This window comes from Chiroxiphia lanceolata, chromosome 7 (genome assembly GCF_009829145.1).
Source record: "Chiroxiphia lanceolata isolate bChiLan1 chromosome 7, bChiLan1.pri, whole genome shotgun sequence".
In the NCBI taxonomy this organism is placed as follows: Eukaryota; Metazoa; Chordata; class Aves; order Passeriformes; family Pipridae; genus Chiroxiphia; species Chiroxiphia lanceolata.
The window spans coordinates 30,736,254-30,758,960 of NC_045643.1; the positions used below are offsets into that span (position 1 = coordinate 30,736,254).

The 22,707-nt window shown below is 40.9% G+C and overlaps 1 long non-coding RNA gene across 1 annotated transcript in view; it reads right to left on the bottom strand.

Moving 5' to 3' along the window:
* Window positions 1-410: 410 nt before the first annotated feature.
* Window positions 411-22,707, bottom strand: part of LOC116789825 — a 28,742-nt gene continuing 6,445 nt past the window's right edge. Inside the window, exons 2-3 of the long non-coding RNA XR_004358168.1 lie at window positions 17,601-17,779; window positions 411-497 (exon numbers count right to left, since the gene is read on the bottom strand). This is a non-coding gene — a long non-coding RNA (uncharacterized LOC116789825). The remainder of the gene's footprint in view (window positions 498-17,600; window positions 17,780-22,707) is intronic.

Below are 22,707 nucleotides of genomic sequence, written 5' to 3' on the forward strand. Positions count from 1 at the left end.
TCCAGTTGTTCTTGTTACTTGTGCATGGCAAGCGTGCTGCATCCTTTTCCTTTGCTATAGAACCTGTCATTTATCAGACCTCACCTTGATTGCTCATATATTGTTCCCCTTAACCCAGACTTTTTATGACAATCACTCTTTTATCTATCCAGAGTTTGTGAAGAGCGTGTGATGTGCTGGCCTGGTTGTTAACATTTCATGCAGAAAGTGCTGCACTGGCTGTCGGTGGTGCAATTTGAAAAGCTGAAGGATGGCGGTGTGTGGTCCAGTCTTTAGCTACACAAGAGATCTGGTCTTTTGTCTGGTAGCTGAGGAAACCTGAAGTATTTGGTCAAACTGCTTTAATGAGGTTACAATTGGGTAATAGGACGCTCTTTACCAGGAAATGTTGGCATAGGAGTTAAATTTCTCCTAGACCTTAAAGCATCTGCCTTCAGCTATCTGGAGTCTCCCAATCTACCAGTGTGATAGGGATGGTCTGCACACAGCTTGAAGACCTGGGGGACAGAAGGATGGACAGCTTATCTTTGCAGAAGGCAGTGCTGTGAAACCTTTGAGGAGGAATAGGTAGAGTTACAGATATCGGTGGGTGTAGTCCCGAGGCTGTCCTGTTAAAGAAGAAACATTTTCAAGATCAGCTGTCTCACTTCAGGCTTCAAATAGACTTTGTAATGACTTCTATGTTTACGTATTGGACTTACAGAAAATTTTCTCCAATGTTATGTCTCCAGAGCTGCTGAGGCAATGCTTGTTCCCTTTTACTTTGCTCTGCATCATTTCACTCCATCAATTCCTGTTGTTATTTTCTCTTAGTCTTCATAAAAGTGGCTTTCACTTTGGTCCCACATTTCCGTCACTTTCCACCCTTTTTACTGGAAGAATCAACTGTCCTCTCTTGCAACTCTCCAAATTCAGTGTATCTTGTCTGGTATAGCCTGAATGTTCTCATATGTGGGAAAAAAGGACAAACAGTACCAGTTCTCATATTTGAAGAAGGATCCTTTCATACCACATCAATTTAACGTCAAAGAAAAATTAAAACGATGTTGTTGTTTACAATTTTTTTTCAAACCCCTTTAGATTTCTTGTTTACATAAATTGAATGATTTCATGTCTGTGAAACAAAACAATGGGTAGTGTTGATGCTGTGTATTACGAAATAGGTCTTCATGGATCATGTTTTGGGAGTATTTCAGTGTCTGTATCCATTCAGACTTTGACTTCTCCTCAAGACTTAGAAGATCCCAAATGTTGGTTGTGCACACAAAATAACTTATTCATAACTTCTTTATATGCCACTCTTCTTCCTCATAATTATACTAATAAAACTCATTATAGAAATCAAAGCCAGCTAATACAATATATCTGATGGACAGCTGTCTCTGGATGCATGAATTATAATTACATGAAGCAAGATGGTCTTATTATGTCAGGGTATCTTTGCTCTGAATAAATTTCTATTACTGGTGTGTAATCTTTTGACTCAGACCAGATGATAGGAACTTGCCCAAATAAGCCCCTTACAGTATTACTATTGAGCTACGCTTTCACCTGTAGAATTACGATCAGGTAAGTGATGTTGGAAGTTGTGACTGAGTATCAGTGGTCTGAGCGAGGTTGAGGGCTAGGGGGAACAAGAAGCATTTCTCACCTGTACTGGTCTTACCTCTCCAGTCTGCTTTCAGGCTATAACTTAATGCCATACACTGATTTAGATGTAGCACTTGTCAGCCAAGAATAAGACCATAAGACAGAGACATACGAGGACTTGACCCACACTTTATTGTGAATATGTGATTGAACTCTGAGCTGACAGATAGAGACAGCCATTAGTGTGGGAAAGTGAAATTGTTCTGCCATGTAAGATTTCAAAATATCCTAAACTCAGCTCTGTAATTTAAGATTAGAACTCTCTTAGCGAATTTCTCAATCCTCTCTTATTTTTCTCCCTTTTCTTCTGTACTTTGCTAATAAAAATGGCAGCATCTATTTTTTGAGATATCCCTTGGGACACTCCTTATTTCAAGGGATTTTTCTCCTTACATCTCTAGTATTCATATTAACCAGAACAAACTGATACTTAATGCTGAAGCCACAAACCTTTAGTGGGTCCCTTTGCTCTAAATTTAAGACAAGTTAAGGTATTTGCATGACAGCAATGCAATACTGAGTATCTGCTTACATTGAACTGCAGAGGCAAGGACTAGAAAATTGCAAATTATCCAGCCATACTGGCATTTCTTTCTCTGAAAGTGTTTTGACCCTTCTCCAAGAAGCTGAGTTAACACTGATCAGTGCTGACATGAGAGACCTGGAAAAAGGGTTTGTGTCCTCAAGAAATGTAGGGAACACTTACAAATAGGAAACTTTCTCTGAAGAAAAAGAGTTCCCTTATTGCTATACCTGACCTATCAGGGAAGGTGTAGCATGTCATGTCAGACAGTCTGTTCTTCTGATCTGCTGGAGATGATAAAGTGATGGGGGATCAGGAAAGAACAAGAGTAAATGAGCATGTGACATCTCTCCCACTTTTACCCCAGGATGTTGTCTTGTGTATCAGGCAGAATCAAGAATATTCAAAGGACTCGTGAAATATCCAGAAAGTAAAACAAAACAGGAGAAGGAAAAGCCTGTTTCTTGACTTGGAGGGCACGTTAAAATAAAAAGAAGACAACAATTCTCCAATCCTTACTATTAAAAGATGAATAAATCAGATTTGTATTTAGTGATAATAAAGGCATCATATGCACAGTGAGAAACCTGTCCCTGTATTTATTATATGTAAGTTTTGATTTAAACTACTTCTGCTTCACAAATGTACTTTATATCAACAAGAGCAGTATTTACACTGAGTTTTTAATTAAAGAAATGTAGTCATCTTTTATGTTTGCAGTTTGCCTGCAAGCAGATTTTTTCCCCCTTCAATTCATTCTGTCAAAATGGTTAGACAAATTGTGGAAACATGTTTGAATTATGGATTATTTGTCAGTTGTCCATAGCAAGATACTGGCTGTAGCTAAAAGTTAGGGACATACCTAAACTTGTCTTCTGAGCTCCTCAGGAAAGAAATAATTTCAAAAGGTGCTTCAACTCATGAGGATGAGGAAAATGTAGTTGTACCTCTTTCTCTGTTCTCTGTGAAAAAACTCTTGCAGACCTGGAGCTCAACATTTTGATTGTTAAAGATATCTGAGATATTTTGTGACTGTTTATGTTAATTAGGATACAAGTTTTTGCCCTCAACAAACTGATGCAGTATTTATGAACTGTTGTTGCTTCTGTCCCAGCCAAATTTCAGCTCTTGACTACATTGTTTTCAGTGTTAGTACAAAATTATGTGAGTTTTGAATGGAAACTCCTAGGAAGTGTGGGTTATGGAAAGGAAAGATATCAATAAAACAACCTCTGGCCTGGTTTCTAGTTTGGTTCTTGGTTTGTGAATAGTCTTGTGGAATTCAGCAATTCAGAGGAAATCTGTTGTCATTGAAGGACAGCAGTGTGATACACTAAGGCAGTGGACAACGTGGTTCTTGTGATGAGAAATTACAAAATGGAAAATTAAAATGAAGGGAAACCTCAGGAAGCTGCCTGATGCTGGAAATCTTAATTGATACTGCTGGAATATTAATTGATACTGCTAAGCATCAATTATTTTTCTTGGAGGAGAAAAAAGAGAAAAAAGAATTCAAGTTGTAGTGATTGGTAAAAGATCACTCGAAATTTTGTGGACTGTTTTCTGTGAGGATCGAGATTAAACCTGGAGAGTGCACAAAGCCCAGTGGTCTCCAAGAGCAGAGGGAAATGAAATGGGGACAGTTCCTCTGCCTGAGGTGGCAGCCAGGTGCTCTCCATGTCCTCTGGAACATCCTACTCCTACAGGGCTCTTTCTCCTATGCCAGGGGTTTCATCCCCAGCACAAAGGGTGAGAGACTGGGCTGACAGCCCTGGCACTTTAGGACATCTTTGCCAACATCCTCATTTGTGCAGAGGATTTATCTGAGCCAAAATGTAGAGCACAGAAAAAGAGAAAGTGTTTTACATGCTTTTAAACACAGGGACTGCTGGTACTGCCACTGCCTGTGTTTGCCTAGAAACAACGCACCCGGCTGAGTAATTTATTTTCGGTGTATAATCTTTGATGGCTGAAGAGCAGAAAAGCTGTTCAATACATTTGGAAATGACTGCAGCTACAAGGTGAGAGAGCAGTATTTAAAATCTATTTTGAAACTCATACTGGAGACACCTGATAAACTGCCAGAAGATGGGGTTTGTAACACACACAAAGCTAAAATTTGAAGGACTAACAAACACTGAAGCCACTCATAGGGGGATATAAAATGCTGCGAAGTCTGGGCTCAATTTATTTTGCCCTTATAAAATGCAGTTGTCTGAGTTCTTTTAATATCGTGGGTCAGTAAGTGGAGACTGAAAATTTCACAAGAGTGTGCAGTTTTGAGTGGATCCTCTTTTGAAAATATTGCAGAATATGGGGCACCTGTGATCTGATTCAGCCCACCGTAAGCAGGAGCAGGAAACACCAAAGGAGCAAAGGTAATGGCAAACAAGGAACTAAACTTTTTTAAGCCTCAAAATAGTCTAGTTATGGTCGAAGCCTTGGCCGGTGTTGTCAACGCTTCTTGTTCTCTTATTCACTATCCCTCTTTGGAAACAGGGAGAGAAAGGCTTAAAATGATAACATTTAAAAAGGGCATCAATACACACACATGCAAAAAAGCTTAATAAATGCCATTTTCAGTCACCTTTGCATTGATAGGGTGGATATTACATCAAGTATAAGACCAGGAATAAACAAATAACTGGTAGGGTGATATGGGAAAAAGATAGATTAACTCTTAAATCTGGAGCTACAGTATCTGTATGGTCTTAAAGCTTGGTGGTGCTGTCTCACAAGGTCCCTTAGTATAGAATACAGGATTGTAGAATTAACCCTGTAACAGGCAGTCACTGGGTGGCAAAGAAAAAAACCTTTCTACAATCAGGTCTGAAAAACTAAAGTGCTCAGACAGTCTGATTTTGGGGACATTTTTCCACCATAAGAAATCCCCTCCTGGACTAAGTGGAATGTGATAAAGCTGTTGCCACAGGTGAAGTGCGGGGTTATCCTCTGTTCCTTGGGCCCTGGGGAATAGAGACCCTCATGAGTGGGAGGTCTCTCTTGCTTTCCTCTACCTGCAAAATGGCACTGAATGTATTTTCTTACTAATCCCCAAGTTCTTGTGAGTCTTGTCAGTAAAACGCATCACAGCCTACAGCAGAAGGACCTTTGTAGATTTTCAGTCTCCATTTATCCCAAGGCTATGCCCCCATGGGTTCCCTGAGGGCTGAGGGTGGCCCAAAATGATCAGTGCTAAAATGTTATCTCAACAGGTGTTACCAGGAACCATGCAGACACCTCTGGACCAGAACTTGGTGTTTTTCACAGTGACAATCTTGAGCAGCAGAAAGGAAAGGCATAGTGAAGAAGTTTGCAATCAAACTACAGCTTGAGCTTAACCCAAAGCTCTGAAGTAAAGGAGGCTCACCCACCAATGGACAGAGGCTACAGAAAACAAGGTGAGGGTAGGTATAAGATTATGATAGGTGTGGAAATGAATGGAACTATGTCTCAGCTATCCAAAAAGTAATGAAGGAAAGAGTGTAAGTGTTGTTTTATACTTGATAAGAAAGACCAGGACATAGAGATGGGTATCTGCAAATCAAAGGCAATTATTTTACTGTGATGGAAATAAGAAGTGAGACTTTTATTGTTGCAGCACAGTCCAGGCTATAGTCAATTGCCTTGGGAAGAATCTTTATGGTGTTAAGGCAGACTTGGCAAGCTCTGTCCTTTTGCGTGTGAAATCAGCTGTACAGCAGTGTGTTTAATTTCCAGCCTGGTGTTGCTGACAGGCACAAACAGGGCAGGACTTCTCTGGATGAGGTATCATCTAACCCCATGATCAGGGACTATCTGAGTCCAGAAGGACTTACATTAAACCAGTCCCACCAACACGTTCACCCACATCAGTTGCTGCCATTGGTGTCCATAGGAGACTATCCATAAAATTCACCATGCATACAAGCACTTGTAACATCCTTTATTAATATGAACAGCTGCAAAATTCAGGCAGAAGAAGCAAATGGGTGACGGGCAAGAGGAAAAAGGAAATTACGATAGCAACCAGACAGTGTAAGGACTAGCAATGTGCCTAGCTGATGGTATTGCACCCGTAGTTTTTAAAATGTGTAGTAAGGGATAAATAAACTGATAAATAAAATGGATCTCAAAAGGCCACATGGGAAAGATGCACAGTCTTGATTACCTAATTACAGAAGGAATATTGCAGAAATGGAAATAGTACAACAAAGTCCCATAATGACTTCGAGATTGGAGGCTCCAAAATGGTTAGTGAAACTAGGTCTGTATCCCTCGCAAAGAGAAAAGATTAAGAGGGGACCTCGCTGAGCTGCAGAGGGCTCTGGGGGGAACCGCAGGGAGCAGTGCTGCAGTTATTAGAGCTAATGTCAAATATGAGGATGAGGGACACGGCTCCAGCGAGGTCTTGCACTGTACAAATGTAATACATTTTTTTTTCCAGAGGGTATATATTATAAGCTACCAGATGCTGCTCTAGAAGCGACCGATCTGACCAGATTTCAAATAGAGCAAGAAGCATATGGAGAGAGAGCGGGAGAAAAAGAGTATATTATGGAGGACAACTGTTAACTGGAGGAAAGGATAGGCCTAGCTGGGCTTCCTGGCCTCCTGCCATCTTAAGATTTTCTTATGTCCCTATGTAATCTTCTGACTTTTGATTTAGATGTTTCCTAAAAATGTGGCCCAGTGGTTGGTACATACTAGGCATTAGACCAAGAAAAGAATGAAAAAAAAATATGCACTGTATCTCATTAAAGAATTTTTGAAGGGAGACTTTGAGGCGCCATTTGCTTCTTGTTACTCATCTTTGCAAATGTCTCTTGTCTTCCCAGGCTCTGCCCTGATGTGTTAGCATTAGCAGCCTGTGGATTTCTGAGCCGCGCTGAAACGGGAACTCAGAGCGGCCAACCTAAGTCGGTCAGGCAGAGACGGCAGCGCAAAGCAAAGGAGGAAGACAAAAATAAGATCGAGCTAAGTAAACCATACAGGATCTTTTCGTGCACATAAACAGTATCAGGTGAAAAAATGTTGTCTGCTAATGGCTTTTCAGGCTGCTGTTGGGAATAAGGATCACTCTTATATTTGAAATATTTACGGTTCAATTAACAGCATTTGTTTCCATGAAATATTTTAAAAGAGAACAGTATTTATCTTTAATTATTTTTCATTTTCTTTGACAAAAGATTCCAATATAGATATTGCTGTAGGCACAGGGGGCACTGAACATCAAGAAGTGGATTCTGTAAACAATTTTTCTCAAAGCACTAGAAAGTTTAAATATTAATTTGGCCATAATTGGCAGAGAAGCAATTAAAAACGCTACAAAGCTGACTTTCTCCCTCCTTTACTTTCTCCTCCCTTTTCATTTAACCACAGTATAGAGAGTAGATGTAAAACAATAGGACCCTGAGCTGTACGGCATTCTAAGCCTAGCTTGCCTTAAAGCTACAATATGGATTTAATTTATATGCAAATGTAAGCAATAAAAAACCAGACACTGTAGAAATTATAGTATTTTTCATAGATGCTTCAGCACTGGCACACAAGCCAGCACTCATTTCAAACAAGGAGCTAATTATTACTGGTCACTAAGCTACCTTTTTCTTTTAATATCTCTCTCTTTCTTCCTCCGCCCCCCCCTTTTTTTTTTAACAATGAGTAAATTATTTTCTTGAGTGAGGAGGGAGGGGGGGAGAGAGAGAAAGAAACTGGAATATTGGGGGTGAGTGAATGAAAACAGCCAGAAATATCTCCTGTGAGATTCAACATCAGGATAATTTCACAGTCTCGCTTTTTGACTGCTGTGTCCTGAAGCTGACCAGCACCATGCAAGGCTGATCAAAGGCCATCGGAAACATCAAGTAAGCCTAAATGGGGCTAAAGTATGCTAATAGAGAAGCTAAATGTACTTTAATCCTGTTATAATACAAGGTAACTTAGAGGCAGTGAAGGGCCTTGTTGCTTTTCCCTACTGGGTCCAGGACCCCTGCAAATCTTGAATAGAAGTTGCTTCCTATTCTTTGCTGGCGGGGGTATGGCTTTCTCAGATGCACACACAGTCCCCTCCTCCTCCGTTTACTAAGTGTCAACAGTCGGCTGAGCAAGACTTCTCCGCTCCTTAGATCAGCACCCTGTGACCTTCCACATTTAAGCACAGACCATTAAGCTAAGCTTTCCAGCTGTTGCCTGAATTATGAGGGATTTTTTTTTTCAGAGGAGGGCAGAGCTTAGAGGAACACTAGGCAACAGTTTTATATTATGGACCTGCTGCCACCCAACTTGCTATGCAGAGCAATGTGCTTTCCGCAGGGCTGCAGCAGACGGGTGACATTGGCTGAAAACAGGGGGCTGCTTTGAAGTGATTCAGACCCAGGGCTGTCCGACTTTGGCACCATTGTGCTCGCTCGGGGAAACATAATCTAATTTTAGGAAGAGGAGGAAACAAAGTAAACATGACTGAACTGCTCTGCACTGTATGTGCCGGCTGGGACAGCATCCCCAGGAATATGTGTGCTCCCCGGGCAACTTTCTTCTTCATTTTCCTTCTTCTTTTTTAGACACCGATTTTGGTGCATCCTACCGAACAGAGGAAAAAAAGAGTGGTATTTCTGCCCATGAAATGATATGCTTTAGTGGATGCCCCAAACTAACTACTGCTTGCAAACCCCAGATTAAAAAGGAGACTGGTATAACTTTAAAGCCAGCCAACTGCCTTAGTGACTGTATCAGAAGATTAAAAACAAAGGTTTCATTGAAGCACTACCTCCCACTGTGCAGCTGAAAGTCTCACGGCTGAGGCAAATGGTCCTAAATATCTTTCTGTTAAGTACAAATTACATACTGGATATATTAAGTTGTAATGGTGCATTTTTCAAGAGTCACTTTGCTTGTGTGAGAGCACCAGTAAAGACTCAAAAAATGCTGACTGTATGGCACACGGAAACAAAAAGGAATCTGCCTTTCACATAAAATGTTTTGTTCGCATCAAATCCTCTTTTTCCTCCATCTCTTCCCATCCCCCAGCTAAGTCTGGAATTTCAAATGCCAGAACCAGTATGTACAGTAAGTCCTTCTGAAATCCATGGCAGAGAAATAGTATCCTGGCCTAGCAAACTATTATCTGCACTTACATTCCTAAGCCTTACCCCTCTGTGTTAGTGCTGATAGGAGCCCTTTAGATCAGCTGAAATGTAACTGAATAAAGATGCTCCAGAAAATGCCTTTTTAATGTGGAATTACCTTTCATTTACATAGGCAACCTCCCTTAACTCAGCATATGTGCTATAAGGCTTCATGTGATAGAAACATTCATATAAAACTTAATGATTAGCATTCATTCTGCTCCCAAATGATCAATAAAATGCTAAGTTAACACACAAGTTGCAAAGAAGTCTATAAGAATACATAAACTTGCGCTACTGTGTGGGATGTAGATAAATAATGACTGTGGAGCAGAAGAAGAGAGCAATGCCCCACTTGTGAAATGGGCAGTGGTACCATGGCTGTTCCTGCCACCGGCTTCGTTCCCAACTGGCCTTGGAATGTCTTATGTCTCACATGCACTGCCATGCCTGCAAACATCCATGTGCACAGGCACATGTACACTGCTACAGCAGATAAAAAAAGGACCAAGCAGACAAAAACAAATAAAAAGCTGTCTATAACATCTTCTCTTTGCATTTTCTGTGAAGGATCACTTGTGATGTGCTTTCTCTACAAAAATAATTTGCAACTACTAAATAAGACAGAGGTAGCATAGATGGGAGCTACGGATAAAAGTTAAAGTCACGGAGTGGTACACTTTTGCCCAGATACCTTTACATCAGTCTTGCACAAATGATTTTGAAGGCCTTATTCTGACAAATGAATTGTGTAGATTTTGAAAGAATATGTTTGGACAGTATAGAGTTAATATTAGAAAAATGTTTTTGTCAAGGACATACTTAGCTTCTGCTGAAATATTTCAGTTCTAATCTACTCCTCTTTAGCCCCTCTAGGAATAACTTTCTCATTTTTAGGTGATCTACCTATCTATTCAACATCCAAAAGTTATACTGTTTGTCTGTCTTTCCCTTACAAGATTAACTGAATTGCTGTTGTGTTTTAATTATCAACAAATTTTGAAATGAAAAGCATTTGCAAGACTCTTGCCAGTTCAGCTGCAATTTTCTGGATTTGTTTATAATTAACAGAAGTCCTTCCCTACACATATGAAGTTTGACAGAAATCTTTTTGTTCTTACAAACACCCATACACTTGTTTTGCTGCTCAATATCTTTCCACGTCTATTTCTCCATCACTTTTTTAAAAATAAAAATTTTTAAAAATTCAATGACCAACTGAGAGTGGGCAATTTCAGTCCACAAGAGCTCCAGAGATAGTCTTTGAAATTATTAGAAGGCACCTAGTTCAGCTATGTTGAATGAAAAGATGTAAGAGATTTCCCCCCTAAAATTTCCATCTAAATTTACAGGTTAATTTTTTTCAGGTGTTCATAATTTACAAGATAATGATAACTCGAGGTCATATTTGGCTGCTTAAATGTTTCTACTCAAGTTCAAACACTTTATTTATTATTTTTATTAATTTAATTTCTAAAATATCAGAATCTCTATTGCCACCTCAAGAAACCTCTACAGCATGAATAAAAGAGGTCAAAAAACCCAGTCAAACATGAGCTATATGTTAACAGCAATTATGAATTAATATGCATAGTTTGTTTTGCTCTTCCGCAGTTTTGTGATTTTTTGCATCATCTATGTTTATCAACAAAATGTTTTTATTTCTTCATCAAGCATTTACAGTTTTGTCGAGACAGACAATTAATATTTCATGTAGTTATTTCCAGACTTGGCAGTTAATGTCTCTTTCCCATACAGAGAATTGTTGGAGGGCAATTTGCGAGGGCAAAAGCCACTGGAAGGCAAAGTGCAGCTCTGTAGCAGCACGAGAGGTTATGAACACGACTGAGTGAGGGGAATTGTTAGACCACATAGCAAAGCTCAGTTATTAGTTACCTGTTAAACTATCTGCACTTTATTAACAGAGATGAGGTAGGTGCACTGCCCACACAATCTAATCGATAGGTAATACATAAAGCACACTCTGTGCAGCAGGTACTGTACTTACTGACTGTCAAGTTTTCCCCATGCTAAATGTTTTCATTTTGAAAAATACTTTAAAATATAAAGAAGAGTTGAGATGAGGTTGTGCCAAAAATCCCCTTTTATATGTTGTGAAGTACAGTGTACAAATCTGAGTTTTGATTTCAAACATTTTGCCCCGCCAAATTTCCTAGACTAGTTTTGAGCTTATTTGGCTTTCCTGTCTCCAAGAAGATGAGGCTGAAAGGTTGGCAATGTCTCCTCCTCTTCTAGCACCCAGAATTGAACAGACCCAACATGGTTGCAGAAATGCAGCTCTGAATGCTGTGGTTCGTGGGATTTTGCAAGCTTTATTAAGATGTCCCTCTTCTGAAATTAAAAACAAAGGAGAAGGAAACCACCCAGTCACACTAGGTGAGTTCGCTTACCCGTGTTCTGAACTGAGAGATAAGCTGCAATATTTACAGTTTAGATGTGTGGCATATTCTGGGACGAAGTCACAGCTGACTGTTTTTCTGAATCATGCTTGGCCCCAAGCCTGAGATAAAGAAAGAGTCAATATATACTTGCCTGTGGAGTAGCTAATTAGAACAATTAATCTGAGAACTAGGACAAACTGTGAGATCATGAGCTGACTCAGGCACGCCTTCTACTAACTTAAATTTTGATCAATGTTTAAAACACCATGGGAAAGACTGGGGTGATGAGGCCCAGTGGCTGAGATTCACTGTCAGTGCCCCTGTTGCTGTGACATGCGGTCAGACCTCAGGCAACGCGTCTTCCTCTTGTCTCTGAAACAGGCCAATGATATGCACTGCCTTGTTGAGCTTTGTGGTTACAAGCAGTATGTTGTGAATGAAATGTTAAGTACGTCTCAAAGCCAGCCAAGACAAGAATTGCATTTTTCTTCCTAATATCTATTAGCTCAGAGTAACGGAAGAACCCCACTTGCTACCAGCTCACTCTTCTTGTTTGGAGTTGTGGAGCTAGCCCGATCATATCCACCAGATATTTGCTTTCAGGGTCACATGAAAGTAGAGCAAAAGAAAGATCTTTTGTGGGAATGACATGCTTGGAAATATACTTGTCCAAAACAAACAGTGCTTGTTCTTTCTTCAGCTAATTCACTGAAAAGATATTATTTTAGTTAAGAAAATGGTATCAATTCTCTTCCTTTTAGGCAGGATGGTGGCAGGTTTCCCATGTAGATTTGTTGAAGGTATAATTTTGACAGGAGCATCTGGCTCCTTTGTGAGCTTCACAAGCAATTGTGTGGCAGTAGCTTTGGGTCGGCCTCTGGTTGAGCCATGTGGGCAGCCCTTTGACATGTCTGTGCTGCTTTTCCTGTTCCACTCGGTTTTGTTTTGACTCTCTTTTGAGCTTCCTAAATATGCAGCCTTGCTCTGCAGATTCCCTGGGACAGTTTCATTCAAGGTCCCTGACAAGGACTGTGGTTTTGCCAGGACTCAGGGATCCATTCTCACACTGATGCTGTGTGTTACATTAGCCGACAGCTGCTTTTGGCAAGGTTTTTTTTTTTTTTAGAAATCCTCTTAGAGAAGGGAAAAGAGTGATCTCTGGATAGTAGAGCTTTCAATTCTCAAAATAAACCATGCCAGGTTGTTTAAGAATTTCAAAGCACTTATGAGCGTCCCTGGTACAGTAACGTGTAGTGTGGTCCTTCTACCCTCTTCAAATATATGATGCCTGGCTTTTATTTTCTAGGCATATTTACAGTAAAAAAAAAAAAGGCCTGAATTTCTATTCTTACTTCCCTGTGTACAGAGTGATGTGAAAATATCCTTTTAGCCTGATTTACATGAATGCAACCACAGCACCCAGATTGTGCATTTGGCAAGCAGTACAAAGGTTCAGGATACCCTGACTTCTGCTTCCCAGATCCTCTGAGCATTTTGGGCACCATGCTCCAGACGTATACTGGTTGTGCCTACCACTGTGAGTGACTGGGAAGTGACCACCAGCTGTGCTGCTGCTGGGTTTGTCCAGCCACGAGTGGTGCGAGCGAGGAGATGGGCAGGTAGGAAGGATGCAGCTGGGAAGGCATGGACTCCCAAGCTCAGTTCTCTCTTAGCCCGTCCTTAGGCTGCTTGAAGAAGCTCACCTACGTTGTACATATTGATGATGTGGCAAAGAGGGTCCCTGTCTCCTCCTGGTGAACCATCCCTTGGGGCCAGTAGTGAGGATGCCTGTGTAGTTCCATCACTTACCACACAAGGCCAGCTGGGGCATGAGCCCAGGGGATGGATGTGCTGTGAGCAGTTCATCATGGTGATGTGTGCTGTACCATACAGACTGAAATCACCAAAAGATTGTTCAGGAGAGATCTCTGGCTAAAAGAGCATACAGTGAGCAGGGAGGATGGAATAATTTGTAACTGGTTGTTTGGATAAATTTCATGTCACTGAGAACAGTTCACAAATCAGGAAGCTGTTTCAGAACTAAGTAGTTCATGTTTATTAAAATTAGGAAAAAGCTTGGCGAAAATCAGTGTTTAAAGAGGAGCACATGACTGAAGCATATTTAAAGAGACTGTCTCAAGTCCGTAGCATTACTGCATTGAGTGTGCTGGCTTTCTTTGAAAAGACATAGAGACACAATACAAATACAGAAAGAGAGGGTGTGCATGTGATAAGATGGAGGGAGAAACCTGTGTCTCTAGCAAAATTACAGCAGCATCAGAAACACCAAAAAGCATCATAGTACTATTGAGAAATCCAAATAATGCACCAGGGATGGTGACAGCCCAAGAACAGTATATCTGATTTTGCAATGCCAGTGGAAAGGAAGAACAAAGCAACTGGTTCATTTGCAGCTAACAAGTTGAAGGAAGAGCTTTTACTGGAGTCTTTCCATGGGATGATAGATTCCCCAAAGTGCTTTATCAATTAGGCATCTCTAAAGTCATCACAGCTGTTTCTTTACAGAGTGGAGCCACTACTGGTGCATGATACGTGTAGCAGAGTGTGTCAGCATGCCCAGCAATGGAAATGTTATCAGGCAAATAGAGATGATCCTCCATTCCTTGCTTCCCTCCCACCAGCACAGAGTTTAGTTTCACCTTGCTTTTGCTTTCTAAATTGATCTAACTAATGTAATCAGACAGAAACACCCTGTTCCAATGTCACTAATGCCTTCCAAACTAGAAGGCCTAATTAAGGTCACTAATTTCATTGACTAAGACAATTTCTTGGGAGAAATCTAAGTGGATACTAGAATAGGTCATAACATTACATAAAACAATTAGCAGAGAAAGTGAAAGAAAATAGCCAGGTCAACTGGAAAAAAAGACTTTGGGACTTCAAAATTTGCAGACAGCAAAAACATAATCATAAATGCTGAAGAGCGAAGGGAAAACAGAGAAGGCCTATTCCCAGGACTGAAACTTTTGCCAGACTCAGAACCCATAGACAAATCAAAGGTTTGCCCAAAGACAACGCTTCGTGGCAAAATGAATAAATGTGGCGTTGCTCATTTTTTTGCTGTTTTGGAGCCTACATCTGGTTGCTGGAAGACAAAGCAGATCAAAGAAGAAATAGTCCTGATCTGTATTAATGGGCCACAATGGAGGAGATGCTCAGTCAGTCCCTAAGCCTATTCACTTGCCTCAAGATGTGGCTTGCAAAAGGAAGGAGATGAAACCTAGGGTGGGATCTCTGGGGTTGCTGTTAAACCACCATAAAGCTCTATGTCCAGAGGCAAAGTAAAAGTCAGATGAATGCTTCATATCTGCTGTTGAATTATTTTGGTTAGAGTCAGCTGGGAATATCATCTTCACCTTTGCAAAAACAGTAGCTATCTCAAATACAAAGCTACCAAGAAGTCATGCTGGGATAAAAAAAGATTCAAAATAAGCAGAAGTTTCAGCAGTAGAAAGAGCTCTCCTTAAGAATACCTCAGGCACATTAATCTCAATTGAGAGGTAGTGACTGAAGTGGCTGTGCTGTAGTTAGGGTTATTTGAGTAACATTAGGTTATTTGAGGGCTGCTTCTTGGGCTGCTGCTGCATGTGGTTTATGTCTGGTAGTTCATGGCAATGCAGGAGAATCAGCTGAAACATGAACTCCCTTAAGCATGTCCAGTCTGCCTTGGTCCCTGGCAGAGGTAGGAGATGTAGGTGCAGGAGATCTCCAGGAATGTTTGCTGACCTGTGAGGAACAAATGTGCCAGCCCTAAGAAGGTCCCATGGGAGTCCATCTGGTACTGACTGCCTAATTTGGAGAGGCAAAAAATGTGTGAGACTTGAGTCCCACTAGTTGAAAACTTTCACTGGGACACACAGAAATAAAGAGAAGCACAGGGCAAGATACGCAAGAGGACATCAGGTACATCTAATAATTTCTGTAATGTATACATCTCTCACAGTATCATGTCTGAAAAATACTAAGGGTGTAATGCATCTTTGTTGTCTACTATTTAGCAGCAGCATTTATATTGATAAGAAAAATGCATACTAGGGTTTGAACAACATCAGTTTAAGATAAAGAGACTGAAAGAAATGCAAAAACTAGACCATTTCACAGACACAGCTTCATCTTTGCCCCACATACAAGACCAGGTACTGAACAACAAACTAACACTAACATTCACCATCATGGTGAAATTTATGGATGCAAATAAACTGAAGAACAGGTAGTAAAATGCCTGCTAGCGAGTGTGGAGGTGACCCAAACCACAGATGACTTTTGACCACCAGGAGGATTTCATAGCATGATTGACCACACTTGGAGTTTGCTTCCAGACAGTTTATAGCCACCAAAATACATTATATTTCAATCCCCTAATTTGCCCAAGTTAGTCAGGTTGCAAAACCATAAATTGAATCTCTGGACATTTGCAATGAAATCTGTCCTCTCTCTGAACTCAAAAAGCAAATCTCTGACATATCATATTACAGCCAGCTTTGAGATAGATATCTGTTTAGTATAGAATACTGAATAGCCAGGACATCCTGAATTTATGTTAGTGGTAAACTGGATAATTTAATTTTCTTCTTTTGGTGTGTAACTTTGGCCATTTCACAAGGTTTTCACACTAGTGCTGAAGTTAGAAATCCAGTACAGACAACAGTGTCCAGGTCAGTATCAGGTAGATTTTCTCAAAATACACCTACTCAGGCATAGCAGGAATGGTTTCCAGGGATAATGAGCAGTGCACTCCATGGCCCTAATTTTATGAAGAAAGTTAATGCCAGAGCTGTGTTGATATTGAGGAGTTTTTGCAAGAATGGGGTATTGTAAATAACTCCATGACTTACGTTTTAACTGAATGTATAGGCAGCTTGGTCTTGGAAGAAATGCTTGTGAATTAGTGTTTGAGCAGTTATTTTATGAAATTTTGTATTCTTTGCATGAAGATCACTAATTTGTGATCTTTTGCTCTAATGATGTCATGTCACCTAAACTAATGAAAGCATTACCAGAAACACCACTTCCATCTATACAATGCAGGACAAGAGTTCTCTCTTTATTGCCAAAAGGATATTCAAAGGGATATACCCACATGTCTCAGATCTTGTGACTATCTGGACTTCACACATTTCAATATAACTTTTAAAAACCTACTGCAATCTTAATATTTCTTCAGCTTTCACTAAACTCTAGCATATTCCAAATAACGCAGAACTCTATTTCCACCATAAAGCACCCTAAAATATGAGCTTGTTTTTATCTTCAAAGTATCTTCAAAGATGTTTCGAAGCATTCATCTTGTAACCATTACTGACCCTTTTTTTCAATTATGGTATAAGAAAAACTTCTGAGAGCACTTAAAAGTATCTTCAGATTTTTTAGATGCTCTGTGTACCCACAAGACCTAACTAAGAACAGTCTCAGAATCTCAGTATGTATCAGTAGCTTTATTTTGCATTAAGATTTTTCACCAGTCAATCAGTCAGTCTGGTAAGTGAAAATGTGCTGCTTTGCATGCGTGAACATAGACATGATTTTTAGCAAATCTGAGATCACTCTTGCCGATAGCCCCGTTAAATTGTTTTTATCAGTCTGGTTGACTGGAATGTTCGAGTATTTACAATAGACTCAAGAGTATTAGGCTGAAAGTCTGTCTAATGTACTACCAAATTAGACATGGCTAAACAGTTGTGCAGTAATTTTCAGCTGCTTACTCCAAAATAAAAAAATTAAAGTGTGATGAAAAAACTCTTAAAAAACATATTTTAATTCAGAATCTAGCATTTTCTCCTAACTTTTTCTTCTTGACAGTGTTCTGGTAAAACAGAGAACCAATTTGTAAACCCTGTGCTCATCCTAAATCTTCCCTTTCTCTGGAGGCTGAGCCGTTTTCGGTAACCTAGTACTTACTGAGGAATAAAAGCATGTAGCTGGGGTATTCCTGTGGCTTGCTGCTGTGCTGCAGTGGTGGCTTGTTCATGGCTCATCCATCCCGTTGGTGTTGAAGGCACACATCTGGTCCTGCACACTGTGTCATTTATCCTCCCGTAACAGGATGTTTCCCAGAAGCAACAGAGGAAAAAGTTAAGCTGGAATGGGGAAAACAATTAAACACATGATTTAATTTGTTGGGAAAAAAACCCTTAACAGCATTTAAACAGGAAAAGATAAAGGATGGTTAAGTAGCACATTGCAAGTGATTGAAACTGGAGGAACAAAGGAGTAACCGAGTGTACTTTTTGGTCAAATGATTCAAGAAAAGACTGAGCCAGGAGTGGGGTTTGACCTCTGGAATTTTTTGGGTCTACCACTAGGGCTTGTCTACACAAGACAGCTGGAAATTAAGAAAAGGTCTAACCAAAAAGATGAAAAGTTATTTGGGATTCACTCTGTATATATCCCTATATTTTTATATATGTGTGTGTATATATATACATACACATACATATATTTATGATCCCTTCTGGAATAAGTAATCTCTTTTTTTCCTTCAATCTAGAGTAAAATAGGAGGAAAAGCCCTCTTATTTCAGCCCAGGACAAATAGTATGCTATTGTCCCAAAACATCCTCATTTGCACCCTCAGGTGCACAGAGGTAAATCTGTTCTGCAGCTGGTCACACTGTAGGTGTCACAGCTACATGTGGTTTCCATTAGCTCATCTGAGATACTGCTGCAATTAGTAGTGTAAATTAGAGTGGCTTTTAATCTCCTCCTCTGCCTTTATTTTGAGTTACATTCTCTTTTGCTTCCACCTAAGTTTCATCTTTGAGCCCTGATTCACACTCATGTAGGAAAGGTCAGCTATTGTCATGTAAGCTCGGTTTGCAGACTGGGATAAGGGTTTGGAAGGAGGAGACTTCCCAGAAGACTGCAAGACCTTGCTGTAACAGTATTAAACCACTTTGTCAGGTGAGTACACTGGACACTTTGTTGGTGTTTGATGAGAGAGGAGGAAGGACCGTGTCTACTTTTGAGTATTACCTGGCCATGGGCCAGTTTCCCAGAACTTAGCAGGAGGAGCCCAGCTTCTGATCAGTTTGACTCTTGCAGCCATTTCTCACAGTGATTACATGTTGAGCCCAGACAAAAGGAAACAGCTTTTAGGAGGGGCTGCCCTTGCTCAGCGAGCAGTGGCTGTGCAGGAGCTGGGTGTGAGCACCTCGGGCAGCTCTTCATGCAGAGCAGCATCACACCACTCAGTTGTATCTTGCATCAGTTTGCAATTAGCTTGCATCATTTCACTCATCCATATTGCTTAGCTTGAGATCTGGCATGGCAGGACACTGTTCCTTTTCTTAGTTCTCCTTGCAGCGACTGCTCGAGAAGCACTTGAGCTGGAGCTCCTGCAGTGCAAGGATGGGAGCTTTTCCCTGTTTTCTATGGAGTCGGGACTTTTCTCTGCCTGATGCCTGGGTGTTGGGGCTTGCTAACAGACCGAGCACTGTGCTCTGCCACTGAGCCTCCCCATTGATGTGGTGGGTGGGGAAAAAGGTGCGTGGGAGTTGCCTGGTATTTTTGTGCTGCAGGTGGTGCTTTAGTTTGGGCGGCATTTGCCCTCGGTTTGTTTTCAGGCTTGTTCTTTTGCGTACATCAGATCTTCATGAAAGGGTGCAGTGCTCTCAAGTGGAGCAAGCAAAAGAAACATAAATATGGACATACAAGTAGAAAGAAATATGGGCAGGTGCTGAGGCCTGAAGCCATCAGTGTTTTGCTCCGCTGGTTTGCTCTGCTGGGGGAACAGGCACCTCCTGAGAGAGAAGACCTCACCAGTCCCACTGCAGTTCTCAGCCCTGTGGCTTCCTCTCCTTCTACACTCTCCATCCATACCACAGGTCAGCTGCTGGAGCACACACCAGGCTTCCCCAATGCGTTCTGATGTTGACCATGGAGTGAGAATCCTACCGACCTCGTCTGAATCCAGCACTGCAGCTTTCTCCATTGGTTTTGCCATCATCTTAGCAAGAGATAAAGCTGAATAATCCCACATATGAGGAGCACCCCAACTACTTGTTGAGATGGATGCTAGCCAGAATATGATATAGATTGATTTAGGTATGCTTTGTGTAAATACAAGTCATTAGGCTCAATACAGGATGAAATTTTATGGCCTGACTCATGTTGGAGGTTGGGACCACATGATTTAATGGTTCCTTCTGGCTTTAAAATCCATATGCAGCAAAAAATGCTTACACTAATCTTAGCAATGTTACGTTTTTCTTTCTATTGTGCTGATATGGTAGGTAGGTGTTTGTGTTACAGAGATATTGGAAGACTCTGCCCTGCAGGACGTGCATCTGCAGAAACTGAACTTCGGATTCTGCTGCCTTTAGTAGAGTTTTTAAATGGCTTTAGCAGTTTACAGAATTCAAGTTCTCTCTCTGCTTATTGATGCAAATGTCTGCAACAGCCATGTTGAGTTCATCCAGTCTGGGGCTAGGAACAGCCTCATGGAACTCATCTGTCCATTCATAAGTGAGCTAATAGACTTTTGCTAACTTATAGGAGTTAAAAATGTAGAGGAAAAAGAAAACAACACCCCCAAATTGCAAGATATATAAAACTAATTAATAACTTTAGGGAAATGGTGATCTGTTCATGGAAGAGCCATGAGAAGAAAAACAAGCTAAATTAGTCATATGATTTATTGTTGTGAGTGATTCACTCCATTACTGGCTGCTTCCTCCACAGGCCATAGAAGCTAATATATAAACTGATAGAGGAAAGGTGAGATCGATAGAGAGCAACCTCTCCCTCCTCTCCAGGGAAAATAGGTCACCTGTCCCTGCCATGCTGCTTTCTGGGCACAGAACACATCTCAATAGACTGAGCATTCATTTACAGCTAACGAAGTTTGTATTTTTCAGGACAAAATTTTCCTGAGGAATGTTTCCCTTTTTTTCCATCAGCTCTGGAAAAACTGTGCTCACAGTTTGGCTGGCTCCCTTCCCCCATCCTGGCGGCTCTCATTGTTCGCAGATGATGGCTGTTTGCTGGCCTGTGCAAAAAAAAAAAGAGATTTTTTTATCTAAATGCATTGTCTTTTAAACTGTTGGTGCTGAGGAGGAAAGATCCTCAGGATTTGCTCAGCATGGGACTGGCTGCTTGCTCTTCAGGTGAACCAGCATGGAGCGAACTTCTGGGTCCAGGGTGTGACTGAGTGGCAGGGGTACAGGGTGCTTGGTAGGTGCACTGGGGCTCCTCATGTTGCCATAGTTACTTACACCCCATGGCCATGAGATGTGGTTTTTTTTCCTTTCTCCATATCCCACGCCAGCCCTGGTGCCACCCCAGGCACTGGGAAGCCCAGCTGCAGCCCTACTTGCACAGGAGGGTACTGATCTGCAGAAAGTTGCAACTCTGGGAAACACTCTGAGGCCCCTTTTAGCTTCTAATAAGCAATAATATTATCTGTGGTGATGTTTCTGCTGAATTTTCTTATACCCAGCACAACCCACTGTTTATCATGTGACTATTTATAAACTGTTGCTGAAGCTTCATAAATGGTTTTTGCTCATTGCACAAATTGGAGCTGAACAGCTGGAAACTGTATTGCAAGCACGGCCCGAGCTGAGCCTACACAGAAATTACACACAAAACTTCTGTGGATGGTATTTATTAGAGAGCTGGTGGAGAGGAGTTGTCAGCTCTGGATGCTGAATGCATTCAAAACTTGGGAGTGTGGGGTTTACTTGCCAGTTCACCTTTGATTAATTACAGAGGACAAACAATTAGGGGGAGAGGATGCTGCTGGACTACCTGACTCATAGGGCAGTTAATGTGCTAATGGAGATGTTTGCTTCTGTGCTGATGGGCTGAGCTGTTCCCCTGCCATGACTCTTCCATGGCCCAGGTGAGGTCAGGCCCCTGTGTCCAGCTTTTAGCACACAAGACAAAAACTCCCAACAAAACCCCACGAATGGGCACATCAACCAGCAGCCATTTCAAGTAGGGAACTGAGGAATGGATGGGGTTGGGGATGGCATGCTCCTGGCCGTGCTTCCTCCGTGCACCCCAAAAGGAGTTCTGCAATGTTGTGTACTCCTGGTATATTTGCTTGTAGGTAAATCTCAGCCTTTATGCTTCTGCTCACTTGATGGTTCTGAGCAATATACATAAAAGTAAATAAAAAGAGTGCAAAACAGCTTAGTGTATAATGACATTAAGTGGTTGGGAATAAAGAGCTCTGGTTTTGCAGATTTAAGAGCTTTTTCAATTTGAAAAAAGAATTTCAAAGATCCCATTTTAAAAAAGAAGAAGGAAAGAATAAAAGGAAGGAAACATTACAATCATTTTTTAGATTACAAAGGCTTTCCAGGCAGCTCTGGTGTATATATACAACATAGAGTCTCACAGTTTCTGGAGAAACTGAAGACCTCACTCAACATGAAGTCAGAAGAGAGTGCATTGTGTGAAAACATTGGTCATGAGGTCAGAGCTTCAGTGCCAGTGTTGTGCAAATACAACTGCATTTGATGGCCACACCTCTGCTACTAGAGGACATTCGTCACCCTTAAGCTGTGTTTCATGTGAGTTTGGTTCAGGATAGATGTTCTAAAGCCTGCTGTTGAAATTCAGGAGAAAGGAGTGATCCGTTAAAAGGAGCTTGAATCATGCTCAACTTGAATGAAATCCAGACCAAAATGAACAACCTAACCACCATCTTTTGGGAAAATTTAAAATCAGAGCCATGCCTGAATTTAGTAAACAACATTACATTCACACTTAAAAGATTTCTGCAAATCTCCCAAAATGTACTTCAGAAATCTGTCTGTTTAAACATAATTGCTTCATTCAACTTTGCTTCTAACTGCAAAGAAATAAGCAAACCAAAGGCAGAACCCATAATGCCCATTAGGATTTGGTTTGCTTCAGTTTAACCCAATTCTTACTATGTAGTTAAACAAAACAGATGGCAGTCACCAGGTGCACTGATCCCAAATACACCACGTGAGTGGATCAGCACAGCTCATAGCCAGCTCTTGAAGTCCCCAAGCCCCTACTTGCTACCACACAGT